Genomic DNA, 12421 nt, shown 5'->3' with positions numbered 1-12421 from the left:
AATGGCAAATGAAATTTAATGTGGATAAATGTAAAGTAATGCACATCGGGAAAAATAACCCCAACTATACGTACAGTATGATGGGGGCTAATTTGGCTACGAAAAATCAGGAAAGAGATCTTGGAGTTATCATGGACAGTTCTCTGAAAACTTCCACACAGTGTGCAGCGGCAGTCAAAAAGGCAAATAGGATGCTGGGAATTATTAAGAAAGGGATAGAAAATAAGACCCAGAATATCTTACTGCTCCTGTATAAAACTATGGTACGCCCACATCTTGAATACTGTGTACAGAGGTGGTCTCCTCACCTCAAAAAAGATATTTTGGCCTTGGAAAGGGTTCAGAAAAGGGCAACTAAAATGATTAGGGGTTTGGAATGGGTCCCATATGAGGAGAGGTTAAAGCGACTGGGACTTTTCAGTTTAGAAAAGAGGAGACTGAGGGGGGATATGATAGAGGTCTATAAAATCATGAGTGGTGTGGAGAGGCTGATAAAAGTTATTTATTAGTTCCCTAAATAGAAGAACTAGAGGACACCAAATGAAATTAATGGGTAGCAGGTTTAGAACTAATAAAAGAAAGTTCTTCTTCACACAGAGTGTAATCAACCTGTGGAACTCCTTGCCAGAGGAGGCTGTGAAGGCTAGGACTATAATAGAGTTTAAAGAGAAGCTAGATAATTTCATGGAGGTTAGGTCCGTAAAAGGCTATTAGCCAGGGGATAAAATGGTGTCCTTGGCGTCTGTCAGAGGCTGGAGACGGATGGCAGAAGACAAATCACTTGATCATTGTCTTCGGTCCACCCTCTCTGGGGCACCTGGTGCTGGCCACTGTCGGCAGACAGGATACTGGGCTAGATGGACCTTTGGTCTGACCCAGTACGGCCGTTCTTATGTTCTTATGCCACTGTCACTGCTCCTGGTGCACACCAGGACCCTGCCCCCCAAGCCCACCTTTCCCACCACCACTCCCTTCTCCCCCAGCCCCTCCTGCTGCCCCAGCCCTCACAGACCCAACATCTGCCCCCCCTCCCCCCGCCCAGCTCAGGACTGGCTCTTGCTCCACCTGACCCCAAGGCCATGGCAGTGCCAGGATGCAAAGTGGCAGGACCCTGCAATCAGGGAAGCAGTGACCTACTTGAGCCCCCCTCCTCCAGGTTTTCAGCTCCCTACCACCCAATGAAAAAACATTTCAGTGATGTAACAAAATCTTTTATTTGAGTGAAAAATGTAACATATAAACAGTAGAACAATAAAAAAGATGTTTTTTAACAGCACATTTTCCTCACTGATATTGTTTCTAATAAACACCTGGTTTTCTTTCTGAACAGATATTTTTTTTATGTATTTTTTATGGGAAGAGGGTGAGGGTTGTGGAGGGAAAGGTCTAGGTGGGTCAGGCCAACCCCCCCACCCCATGGGAGAGGCCCTGGGGAGTTCAGACTGTATTACAGGTAAGTTTCTGTCTGGCCTTGGCCTTCAGGTCAAAAAGTTGAAGCTCTGAAACAAAGGAACCAACTCAATACAGTGACAGCTCTGTTATAAAGCACTCATGGGGAATGGGGGTTGCCGGTATTCAAATGTGCTGGATACTAAAGCTTATTGCCCTGAGAAAACCATGACCCTTGAGAATGACAACATCAAGCCAGCTGGCTGGACAAAAGGGAGACAGGCCCTCCCACACAGCCGAGGATGCAGGGTACAGTGGCTGGGGGCACTGCCAATTAACCAAGTTTTCCAGATATTCAAGTGCTGAACAATAAAGCTTTTGCTGTATTAAAAAAGATCTTTAAGCCAATCTCATACATCTGGAGGGCCGGACACATTGTTTTCATATGCTTGGGGCTGGCAATGTGTGATAGCAGTAAAGAGGGTCTCTTAGCCACACATCTTTGCTTTACTTTTGATATCTCATATTGAAAGCGATATCGTAGAGAGCGTCTGTCTACAGCAGGGATGGGCAGAAGAGCCTCCATGGGCCAGATCTGGCCCATCAAGCAGGTTGATCCAGCCTGCGGAGGCTCTGCCACTCCCCTGCCCCCAGGCCAATTAGGACCTCGGGGTGGGGGAAGTGCACAAAGTTTCCTTTCCCCTGCAAGGAGCACACAGCCCTTCTAAGCACCATGCGCTCCCAGCAGGGCCGGAGGAAACTTCATGTCCCCCCCGCCCACAAGCCCTGATTGACCTGAGGGCAGAGGTGACATGAGGCCACTTCAAAAGTTTCTCAAGTGGCCCCCAGTAAAAAAATTACCTACTATAGAAAGGGTGGTGGGTACAGGCTCTTCTAGAGGACGGCTCCCAAAGAAGGGAACAATATTCCCACAGAAAGAGGATGCGAAAGTAAAGATTGGCTTTCTGCCAGAGGCTGTAACATCATAAAACGTGACTTTCTCCCCTTCATAATCCAGATAAACCCCAATGTTATTAGGGATACAAGGTAAGTCCAGAGCAGTCTTAGGTGAGGTGTGGGCCCAGGACTCAGACCCTGCACTCTGGAAAGCCCAGATCCCTCCCTGTGGGTTTAGGTTTGCCGCTCCCTCGTGTATCACAGACTTCTTGGCAATGCCCAAAACCCACGTGTCTTTGTGTCCACCTCCACTTCCCAGTAACATCTCCCTGAGGTGAAGCCCTTATAGCCCAGCACACAGGCCGAAGGGCAAAACCGGTTCTTGGCCCGTGCCCTCTCATTTCTATAGATCACACTCTCATCTCAGGACAGGAGGCTACAGGGGTTTGCCAGGTCTGGATCCGGAGTGACCTGCACTGGGAGAGGAGAGACACACAGAGAGAAGAGTGTTGAGCCCTGTCCACACTGCAGAGTTAATCCAGGCACTGACTCAGCTGCTAACCAGGGTTCCCCTTGACTTTTTCCATCCATGTGTGGAATAAATGTTGGTATGCACACTGAGCCATGTGTGGATGTGCACCACCAATAGAAACACACACTGGCAGCTGTGGGCTCTGCTAGTCAGCTGGGTGGCATTTGAATCTCCTGGGTGGCTGCCCAAGCGCTCAGCTCACAGGGAGCACTGCTGCTCACCCCAGTGTCCTTCCTGTCCAGACACAGGAACCTCTCACCTCAGTCGAGTGGTGCTTTTCACCCAGGCCAGCTGCTTAGCTAGGTTACAGCCTAACTTCCATTTTCTCTTGGGCTAGTGCCCTGCCCACTTTGAAGCGAAGACGCAGGCTAAACCACACCAGAATCAAGTTGTTAGAAGCTTTTTCTAAACATTGAAGCTGAGATTTTAATGAATAATTGTTGCAGGAAAATATCTGCAGGAGAACTTACCTCCCTTCTCAGCCTTTGATAGCAGATGGCTCAGTTGATAGGGCAGTGCCTCTGAAAAAGGAAGAGATCAGAAGAGAGGTGATTTCCCCCTTTCTTGTAGGGAAACAGCTTCACAAAAATTTAGGGCTCGATGGATTGACCCAGAAGCATAGGCAAGGGGGTGCTTTGCAGCACAGAACTCAATGTTTAGGCACCTGTGATCCACAAAACCTGAGTCAGGCCTGTAGGCTCCTTATACCACAAGAGAGCTGCAGCCTGGAGTTTCCCTAGTAATTGAAATTAGGCAGAGGATGTGGGGTGGGATGGCATGAGGACTGATGAGGGGTAAATCGGTCAGGGGCAAGGTGGGCTGTCTGGCACCACAGCAAAAACTGAAAAATATTTCACAACAATCATATTAGGTTTAATTAATGTTTTTAAAACCATCACAGAAATTAAATTTGGCTATACAAGCCTAATATGAAACTCTAGCTACGTTCTTCTTGGTTTCTTGTAATTTTGCACAACTCTATTAATGAACTTTGCAAATGCGGTGCACTCATTTCTGATGGCTTCTCATGTGTCCAGTACTTTAATCCTTCCAGTACATCATCACACCGAAGGTGACGTTTTTCAGACCACCACATTCTATTGAATGAGGAAAAAGAATGCCCAACTGTTGTGGCTGGGACTAGAAAGAGATGAATTCCTGCTTCTTTCACCCCAGAAAATGCAACACAAAAATCAGGTTGAACCACTAGTGATGACAGAGAAGAAGTCAAATCTCATTTGCTGATCATACTTCACGCTGTGTTCAAATTCTCTACTCTGTCCTGATGACATGGCAGCGCCATTACAGGTAGTGCTCACTCCACTGTGGGTGTTTTAGAAGATGGTCAGCTGTAAAAACTACCAAGAGGTTGACAGAATCCAGAAATTGGTGCTGTAGATTTGCAAGAATCGAGTCTCATCTCTCCCTTTCAGGAGACCAGTTACATGGCCCTGACCCTTCTGCCCAAGACCTCATCACTACCTCTCCTCCAGCACATCCGATCCATGGGTCCACCCCATCCCTGCCCCCAAAGGAGTCCTGGCTGAATTGACCTGGGCTGTCACTTGGCCCCCAGCCCCAGCACCAAGCTGCCAGCCAGAGCTGAGCTCCCTCCAATTTAGGGGAGTGGGTGGTGCATGGACTTGATCTGGGGGAGGCTTACCCTCTCCTGGCCTATTATACCCATAAGCCATGGAGATAATCCAGGTGGAGGCTGGAGAACTGGCATCAACTCTGAGGCCGCCCCACCCCTCCCTCAAAGACTTCTAGCTGTGAGGGATTGTGAATTCACAGGCCAGAGTCCATCTCCTCCCTCCACCAGAGGTGAATCTCCCCCTGCCACCACCATAGTATGAGCCCCAATGGCTCTTCCATTACCTTTGAATTTCATCACAGCCTCCCACAGGCAAACATTTCTTCGGGAAGAGACGCCAAGTCGCTCTCTCAGGTCCTGTGGCACGGCCACCGGTTTCTGGCATTTCTCCTTCTCATACTTTGAGCGGGGAAAAATCCTCAGATTCTGGTCTTTTTTGAGAGAATGAACAGTCCTGGGCTGCTCTCTACTAATTCCCACTGGCTAGTCCGCAGCCGCCTCACTCAAGTGTTTAGATGCCGAGAGCCTCAAGTGGGAGTTAAAGAGAATAAGGGGTTCACAAGCTGCCCCCTTAAGGGGCTGCTGCAGGACTCTGGAAACCTATGGCCCACACCCTGCTCTGCCACAGCCTCCATGCATGACCTTGGGCAAGTCACTTAAGATCCAATTTTTAAAGATGCCTTCCCGGGATTTTTCCAAAATACATTCCAAGCCAGGCTCCCAATTCCCACCGAGCACAATGGGAAGTGCCAAATGCACTTAGCTGTGTAGTAAAAACCCACCACATGCCTGTCTAGACCTTAGGTGTCTAAATACCCTGCCAAATCTGACACCAGGAGTCCAATCACTCACCAGCATCATGATGTGTTAGGAGGGAGGGGGAAGGAGCCACATACCTGCTCCAGGTGCTTTTGATGTCCTAGGAGAGGAAAGAGAAGAGAACTCAGTACCACATGCCACAAGTTGGGGATCCTTGCCACTCCGGAGAGGACTCGCTTTGCTGAGGCCAGCCCACTCTATAGGCAAAATAAGAAGCCACGTGGGGCACCACAAAACTTAGGGCACCAAATTGCCCCCAATGTTGTGGTGTCATGCACAGCTCCATGTTGCATATGCAGTGTTGCTCTCTCCAGGGGTCAGCCCCATCTCCCAGCCGGTCTCCCTGTGGGCTCTGCCCAGCAGAGCTGTCCCTATGAGGGGGCGGAGGCCTTGACAAAGCTCCAGCACATCCTGCCCCCGCTCCACCCTTTCCCTGAAGCCCCCACCCCACCTCTTCCCACCTTTGCTCCATCTTTGTTTTGATCTTCACTGAGAAGTCTGATAAAGGAGGAATGCTCAACACAGTGAATGCTAGTGGGAAGAGGGTAGTTTTAGAAGATGAAATAAAAGAGGAAGTTAAAAACCATTTAGAAAAGTTAGATGCCTGCAAGTCACCAGGGCCTGATGAAATGCATCCTAGAATACTCAAGGAGCTGATAGAGGAGGTACCTGAGCCTCTAGCTATCATCTCTGAAAAGTCATGGGAGACAGGAGAGATTCCAGAAAATGGGAAAGGGGCAAATCTAGTGCCCATCTATAAAAAGGGAAATAAGAGTAGCCCAGGAAACTACAGACCAGTCAGTTTAACTTCTGTGCCAGGGAAGATAATGGAGCAAGTCATTAAGGAATCCATCTGCAAACATCTAGAAAATAAGGTGATAGGCAGTGGGTTTTTTTGCTAGAAAAAAGGTGCAGATGCTCCAGGCCAAAGTTATTGAGCAAAAAAGCCACACAGCCACCAGCAGACACAAAACCCGCACTGGGGGCCAGAATGGAGTCATGGCCTCTTTAGAGGCCACGTCCCAAACAGGCTTCTGTCAGAGCCAAGCTACCCCCAGGAAAAGAGGTCCGGTATGCCTTTTCTGTGTGCTGGGAAAATAGGTGACAGTACACTGTTCCGGGCCATACCGTCACAAGAAAGCACTGGTGACAGGTAACCAATCCGAGAACTTTCTTTGAACGAGTCTTGTGGATAGGGGAGAGGTGGTGGATGTGGTATACCAAGACTTTATACGTAAGGCATTTGATACGGTCTTGCATGATCTTTTTAGCAATAAACTAGGCAAACAACTGTTCTCCTTGGCCTGGGATGACAGGACAAGAAGCAATGGGGCTTAAACTGCAGCAAGGGAGGTTGAGGTTGGACATTAGGAAAAACTTCCTGCCTGTCTGGGTGGTGAAACACTGGAATCAACTGCCTAGGGAAGCTGTGGAATCGCCATCCCTGGAGATATTTCAGAGCAGGTTGGACAGACACCTGTCAGGGATGATCTAGACGGTGCTGGGTCCTGCCATGAGGTCAGGGGACTGGACTCGATGACTCTCGAGGTCCCTGCCAGTTCCAGTGTTCTAGGAGTTTAGGATTCCAGGAGCACGGTGACCCTCACCCAAAAGCCGGTCTCCCAGATGCCTCCCAGACACCGGGAAGGGAATATCAGGTGAGTGCTGTGAGGGTCCAACACACACGGCAGGGGAGGAGGGAACAAAGAGGATGGTGTGGTACTGTGATGCGTCACGCTGCTCACAGCCTGGGGTGCCCCACTCATGGCCGACCGCAGGGACGGCCGTCCTACCCCTGCATGGGTGCGAGGCACCACCAGCTCCTGCAGACAGTGATGCCAGGTGCAGTCATGGGTTGGGGACCCTGGGACGGTCACACAGCTCCAGGCTTCTCAGCAACCTGTGGGAACCCCAACTGTGGCCTGACATTGGTCTGTGCTGCTTGGCCATGGTGGTGGTGGGGGGGGCAGGAGGCAGGATGGTGGCCTGCAAAGGCTTGAAACATCTACCTTTGAAACAGCAACACTGTTTTCATACTGGCAATATTGCAAAGGTCAAATTTTTCCCCTCATTCTACTAAAGGTCTCCATTTTGGAGGGGGACATCTCTGCCATCTGAATCGACTCTACAGTTAATCAGAATCTCACCCTTCCCTGGGCAGGGACTTGGGTGTCTTTAACTGTCTCACCTGCAGGAATTCGCTCGTTGGCTGCTGACACTTCAATCAAGTCACCAAGATGGGAAATCTCCTCAGACAGTTTGGCGACATTTTCATTCTGTAGCTTCACAATCTCCTCGTCCAGCTTCTCCAGCGGGGCCAGCAGGAGTCGCTCTTGTTCCCCCAGGAACTGCTGCAGCTGCTGAAACTCGGCCACAATCTTCTGCCTCTCGGCTTCTATCTTGCCCTGTGACGAAGGGACACGAACAGGAAAAGGACCGGTCAGGGACTAGGGTTGCCAGGTGTCCAGTTTTCAACCAGAACGTCCAGTCAAAAAAGGAGAACCTGACCCTGTCCAGTCAGCACTGCTGACCAGACACTAACGTCTGGTTAGCCAGTCGTGGGTGGCAGGTGAAGGACCAACTGGGGAAGGCAGCCAAAGCTCTGCCCCTTCTATTCAATTCCACACCTCTTCAATAACCTGCACCCCAACAAGCCCCGCCCAACCCCAGGTGAGGGCTGGGGCTGCCGCATGGCCTCAGTCTCCCCTGGCTGCTTGGGGGCCAGGTTGCCACATGGTTGTGACCCCAGCCCCTCCTGGGCAGCCGGAGTGTAAGCACTTTTGGGAAGACCAAACAGCTTGCCTACATTAGCTGCCACTCATGGGCATGTCCACGAGAGGCGTGTCTCCACGTTGTCCAGGGGTTATCCAATACATTATCGCTAACCCTGCGCTAAACTTGAGGGTTAGCACATTTTACCTCTGTTTAACTAGGCAAGACACATTAGGTTTAAAATGTTTGAACGTTACGGTTTTGTACTGGTCTAAGGATGTTACATTTAGTGATTCTACATTAAGGGATCTTTCAGAAAAGGCTTTATTTTCCAAAAGAGCCCCGTCTAGACTGGCGCTTTTTTTCCGGCAAAGCTCCGAGCTGGAAAAAAGCGGCAGCCATGTTTATGCAAATGAAGCGGGGGGGATGTAAATCCCCACTTCATTTGCAATTGCGATGTGTCTAATTTGCATCCCTTTTACGAAAAGGGATGCAGTCTAGACACAGCCTCTGTGCTTTGCCAAGGGCTGACACACTCCCCATAGAGAGAAACACCCGCCCTGAGGGAGGTCACTGCTGGATTGTCACCAGGGGCGCCTACCAGATAGTCCTGGCTCTGCTTCTGCCCATCCTGTTTCCACTCCAGAAGCTTCTTCTGCTCAGTCTCCAGGGCATCCAGGCAGGTTTGAATTTGTTCCTGAGGTGAGGAAAACAACAGCTTGGAGGGAGGCCCAGGAGCCTCCCCTCACAACACACCCATATGCCCGGCAGTGCTGATTTCACTCCCCGAGGCTGGGATTTCCTACGCGGCCTCAGGGCCTTGGGTTCTCAGGCTACCAGTGACTTTCCCTCTCCCACTGCCTGACGATGGTGCTTATGGCAACGTCACAAATTACCTCAGATCCCTTCTCCCTCTCCCTAGTGAGGAGAACTTGAACCGGGGGAGGGGGGAGGGCGTCTCCCGCATTTGAGGTGATGACAGCTCTCCCTCATGGATAATACTTAGGCAGGCCTCCCCCCAGCCATTGTGTGTGGAGCGATGCAGGGTCAGACACAACTTTGGTGCCTCTGACTCCACCACCATCAAAGTAGCTTCCATTGGCTGGGAACCGGCCAATGGGGGCATCACTGGCAGCAGCGTGGCATGGGGAGATCCCCTTTCCCCCTCTAGGGCTGCTCCCAAAGGGGATGTCTACACTGCAGAGAGGATTGAAGCTGCCGCTGTCGAACTTCCATGGTTCAAATCAGCGGGTCGAGTGAAGACAGCTAATCTGAGAAGGATGCACCGGTCGCTGCCACAAGTCCTGTTTCCACGAGGAGTAAGGGGAGTCAAAAGGAGAGTGCGCGCCCTTCGACATCCTGCGGTATGAACGGCGCTAAAAGCTGAAGTTAAAGTAGCTGAAGTTGCATCTTAATTCAGCCTTCTCCTGTGGTGTAGACATACCTGGAGGGTGCCAGAACTCAGCCAGACAGCTTCCAGGAGCCACATGGGGCACAGCAGAGGCCCCTGTGCCAGCCCCCTTATACTCTTCCAGAGCCTCACCAAGTCCTACATTAAGGACTCTGCTCCAGCCTGGACCCCCCTCCTGCACTCCGCCTCCCTCCCAAAGCTTTGAGGTACAAGAAGGAGTGAGGGGCATGGGTCTGGGAGCAAGTTTAGGTGCAGGAAGGAGCTTTGGTCTGACCAAGTCTGGCTGTTTCTATGTCCTTAGAGACTTTCTAGGTGCCTAAAAGACAGGCATTGCCAGGCTGAGCACCACAGTACCCAAGTCCATTTGGGGATCCAGCCTTAATCTCCTTTGAAAATAGCAGTTGGACTCTAAAGCCAGTTGGTGCTTTTGAAAATGTGCCTCTAGGATCTTCTGTAATTCCCCAGGGGTGATGTGTTGCAAAGCCACACAGAGGATTTAAAAGCACAATTTCTGTTCATTCCAATGGCAGCCGGGCACCTCTGTCCCCAATCTCAGCCCCGCGTCCCTCTGTGCTGTGTGTGTCAGGCTGCCAGGGAACAGAGGGGGTTTGGGGGCACTAGACCTCATAGAGAGGTGCAGGGACTCTGTATGGACACTAACTCCTCCAAATGCCTCAAGCCAGAGGGTTGAAGTCGTATCCATTTTGCAGCAGTGTGGGTTAGGGAATCCTACTCCCATGCAATGACTGGGAAAACTATATGAAGAGCTCTGGGCTTCGAAAAGTTAAAGCTGAGCAGCTTAGAAAGAAGAGAGTTGTGGTAAAAATGTTTAAAACATTTTTAAAAGTGCATATTAAGCTTCAGCGCCTAATGAACTCTTGGGAGAAAGAGACTCCCAGTTAAAAATTCAACACAAATGGCTCATAAATGTTGAGCTGGATTGTTTGGCCTGACAGAAAGGGCTTGTTCTCACTTTGGAGGTGCTCCAACATGGAGACATAACATGGTATGGGGAATCAGCCACTCTCCTCTTTGATTTTATTGTTCCATTAATATAGTCCACTTTGTCCTTAAAATAATAAGCTGGAAAAGTGGGTTTTGCTCACCAAAGCTCATGATACTTAATCTCATAGCACTGCTTGTTTTTAAAGTTATAGATTAACACGGCTACTCCTCTGAATCTATGTCCTTAGAGTTGCAGATAGCTAGGGCTGCCAGATGGTTTAACCAAAAATATCCCCCCTCCAAATATAACCAAAAAAACAAACCACGCAGGGGAAAAATTAGTTGAGTAAAAAAGCTGCAGCTCCACCCACAATCCACACAGCTCCACTTCCAGCGCTGGCTCCAGACCCACTGGCCACTGAGCCAACTGTAGCCCAGCTCCCAGGCCCCGAACCCGGGGGAGCCACAGGGTAAGGGAGACCCAAGGGAAAAGTGTGGGAACCCACTGGTTTAGAAGCTCAGCTCTTTGGAGCAGGGATTGTCTCTGAGTTTGCACCTAGCACAGGAGAGGGGGGTTGATGTTGATGCCTTTAGGAGCTCTGGTCAGAAACGCAGTACACACACCCAAAGGGAAAGAGTCGTCCTGCCCAGCAAATTCCTACCTTGTAGGCCTGGGCAGCCTCCTCTATGGGCACCGCGGTGTGGGCCCGGTGAGCCTGGGCCTCCCTGCAGATCACGCAGATGAGCTCTCGGTCCTGGCTGCAGAAGAGTGTCACAGCCTCCCGGTGCGCCGGGCACAGCCCCGCTCCGGCCGCCTGGTCGCTCAGCTGCTGGGTGATCCCCGCAATGTTCCCCAGCTGCTTGTTGGCCCGCAGGGTCCGCAGGGGGAAGGTCTCCCTGCACTGGGGGCAGGAGGGGTCTGGGTCAGGGCCAGCCCAGCACTGGCCGATGCAGGCGCGGCAGAAGTTGTGCCCGCACCCCAAGGACACGGGATCCTTAAAGAAGCGCAGGCAGACGGGGCAAGTCACCTCCTCCCGCAGGCTGCTCAGCGGGTTCACAGCCGCCATGAGTCCCTGCGGGCGGGCGGGGGGGGGGGACGGTCCCGTGTCTGAGCTCAGCCTGGCAGGGGTGCTGCGGTGAACGAGGGGCGGGAGGGAGGTGCCCTAGCGTCTGGCGCTCCCTGGAGCTCGGTCTCTGGCCCAGGCCCCCTGGGACGTACCACCTGACTACAGAAGCGGGGTGGGGGTGGAGGTGGGGATGAGCTTGTGTCTTTCGTTGCTGCCCCTGGTGCCCGCACGTCTGGTTCCTGCTGCTGCCAAGCTCCGTCCCTTCACTCCACCCCCTCCCTCACTGCGCTAAAACGGGATTTCGTGGCTGGAGCCTCCCCATTGACTTAGTTACCATAAAACGTGCAGAATTTTAAATATTGTGCAGAGAATATTGAATGTTCTGAGGGACATGGGGGGTGGGCAGTTGTGGGGGGTGCTGGTTGCTGGGTATCAGTAGGGTTGCTGATGGTTTCAACAAAAATACCAGACACACTTGACATGACATAAAATTGTAAAGCATGTAGAATAAAGCATGTAAAGAATAAAATTGTGAAGCATGTAGAAGAACATAATTTGTGGACAAAAGTCAACATGGTTTCTGTAAAGGGAAATCATGTCTTACTAATCTATTAGGATATGTCTACACTACAAAGTTAGTTCGAACTAATGGATGTTAGTTGGAACTAACTTTGATAGGCGCTACACTAGGGCTCCGTTAGTTCGAATTTAATTCGAACTAACGGAGCGCTTAGTTCGAACTAGGTAATCCTCATTCCACGAGGATTAAGCCTAGTTTGAACTTACTAATTCGAATTAAGGGCTGTGTAGACCCTTAATTCGAACTAGTGGGAGGCTAGCCCTCCCCAGGTTTCCCTGGTGGCCACTCTGGCCAACATCAGGGAAACTCTACTGCCCCCCTCCCGGCCCCGGACCCCTTAAAGGGGCACGGGCTGGCTACGGTGCCCGTGCCAGGTGCAAGCCTGCCAGCACCCAGCCAACAGACCCTGCACCTGGCACGGATCGAGCCAGCCACCCGATGCCCCCCAGCCCTCCCCCTCTTCCCAGGACCAGGC

General features: G+C 51.1%; 1 pseudogene across 1 annotated transcript; it reads right to left on the bottom strand.

The window, feature by feature from the left end:
* Window positions 1-1929: 1929 nt before the first annotated feature.
* LOC149522388 (zinc finger protein RFP-like) lies at window positions 1930-11384 on the bottom strand (annotated as a pseudogene). Its single transcript, XR_016347371.1, has 7 exons — window positions 10962-11384; window positions 8545-8640; window positions 7397-7636; window positions 5305-5331; window positions 4697-4805; window positions 3289-3339; window positions 1930-2762 (listed from the first exon to the last, which is right to left on the bottom strand). The product of XR_016347371.1 is annotated as a zinc finger protein RFP-like (transcript).
* Between the last annotated feature and the right edge of the window lie 1037 nt (window positions 11385-12421).

The sequence above is a fragment of the Pelodiscus sinensis genome, chromosome 19, assembly GCF_052426305.1.
Source record: "Pelodiscus sinensis isolate ZL-2025 chromosome 19, ASM5242630v1, whole genome shotgun sequence".
Lineage (NCBI taxonomy): Eukaryota > Metazoa > Chordata > Testudines > Trionychidae > Pelodiscus > Pelodiscus sinensis.
Note: the sequence above shows the minus strand (reverse complement) of the source record. Positions and strands in the feature narration are given on the sequence as shown.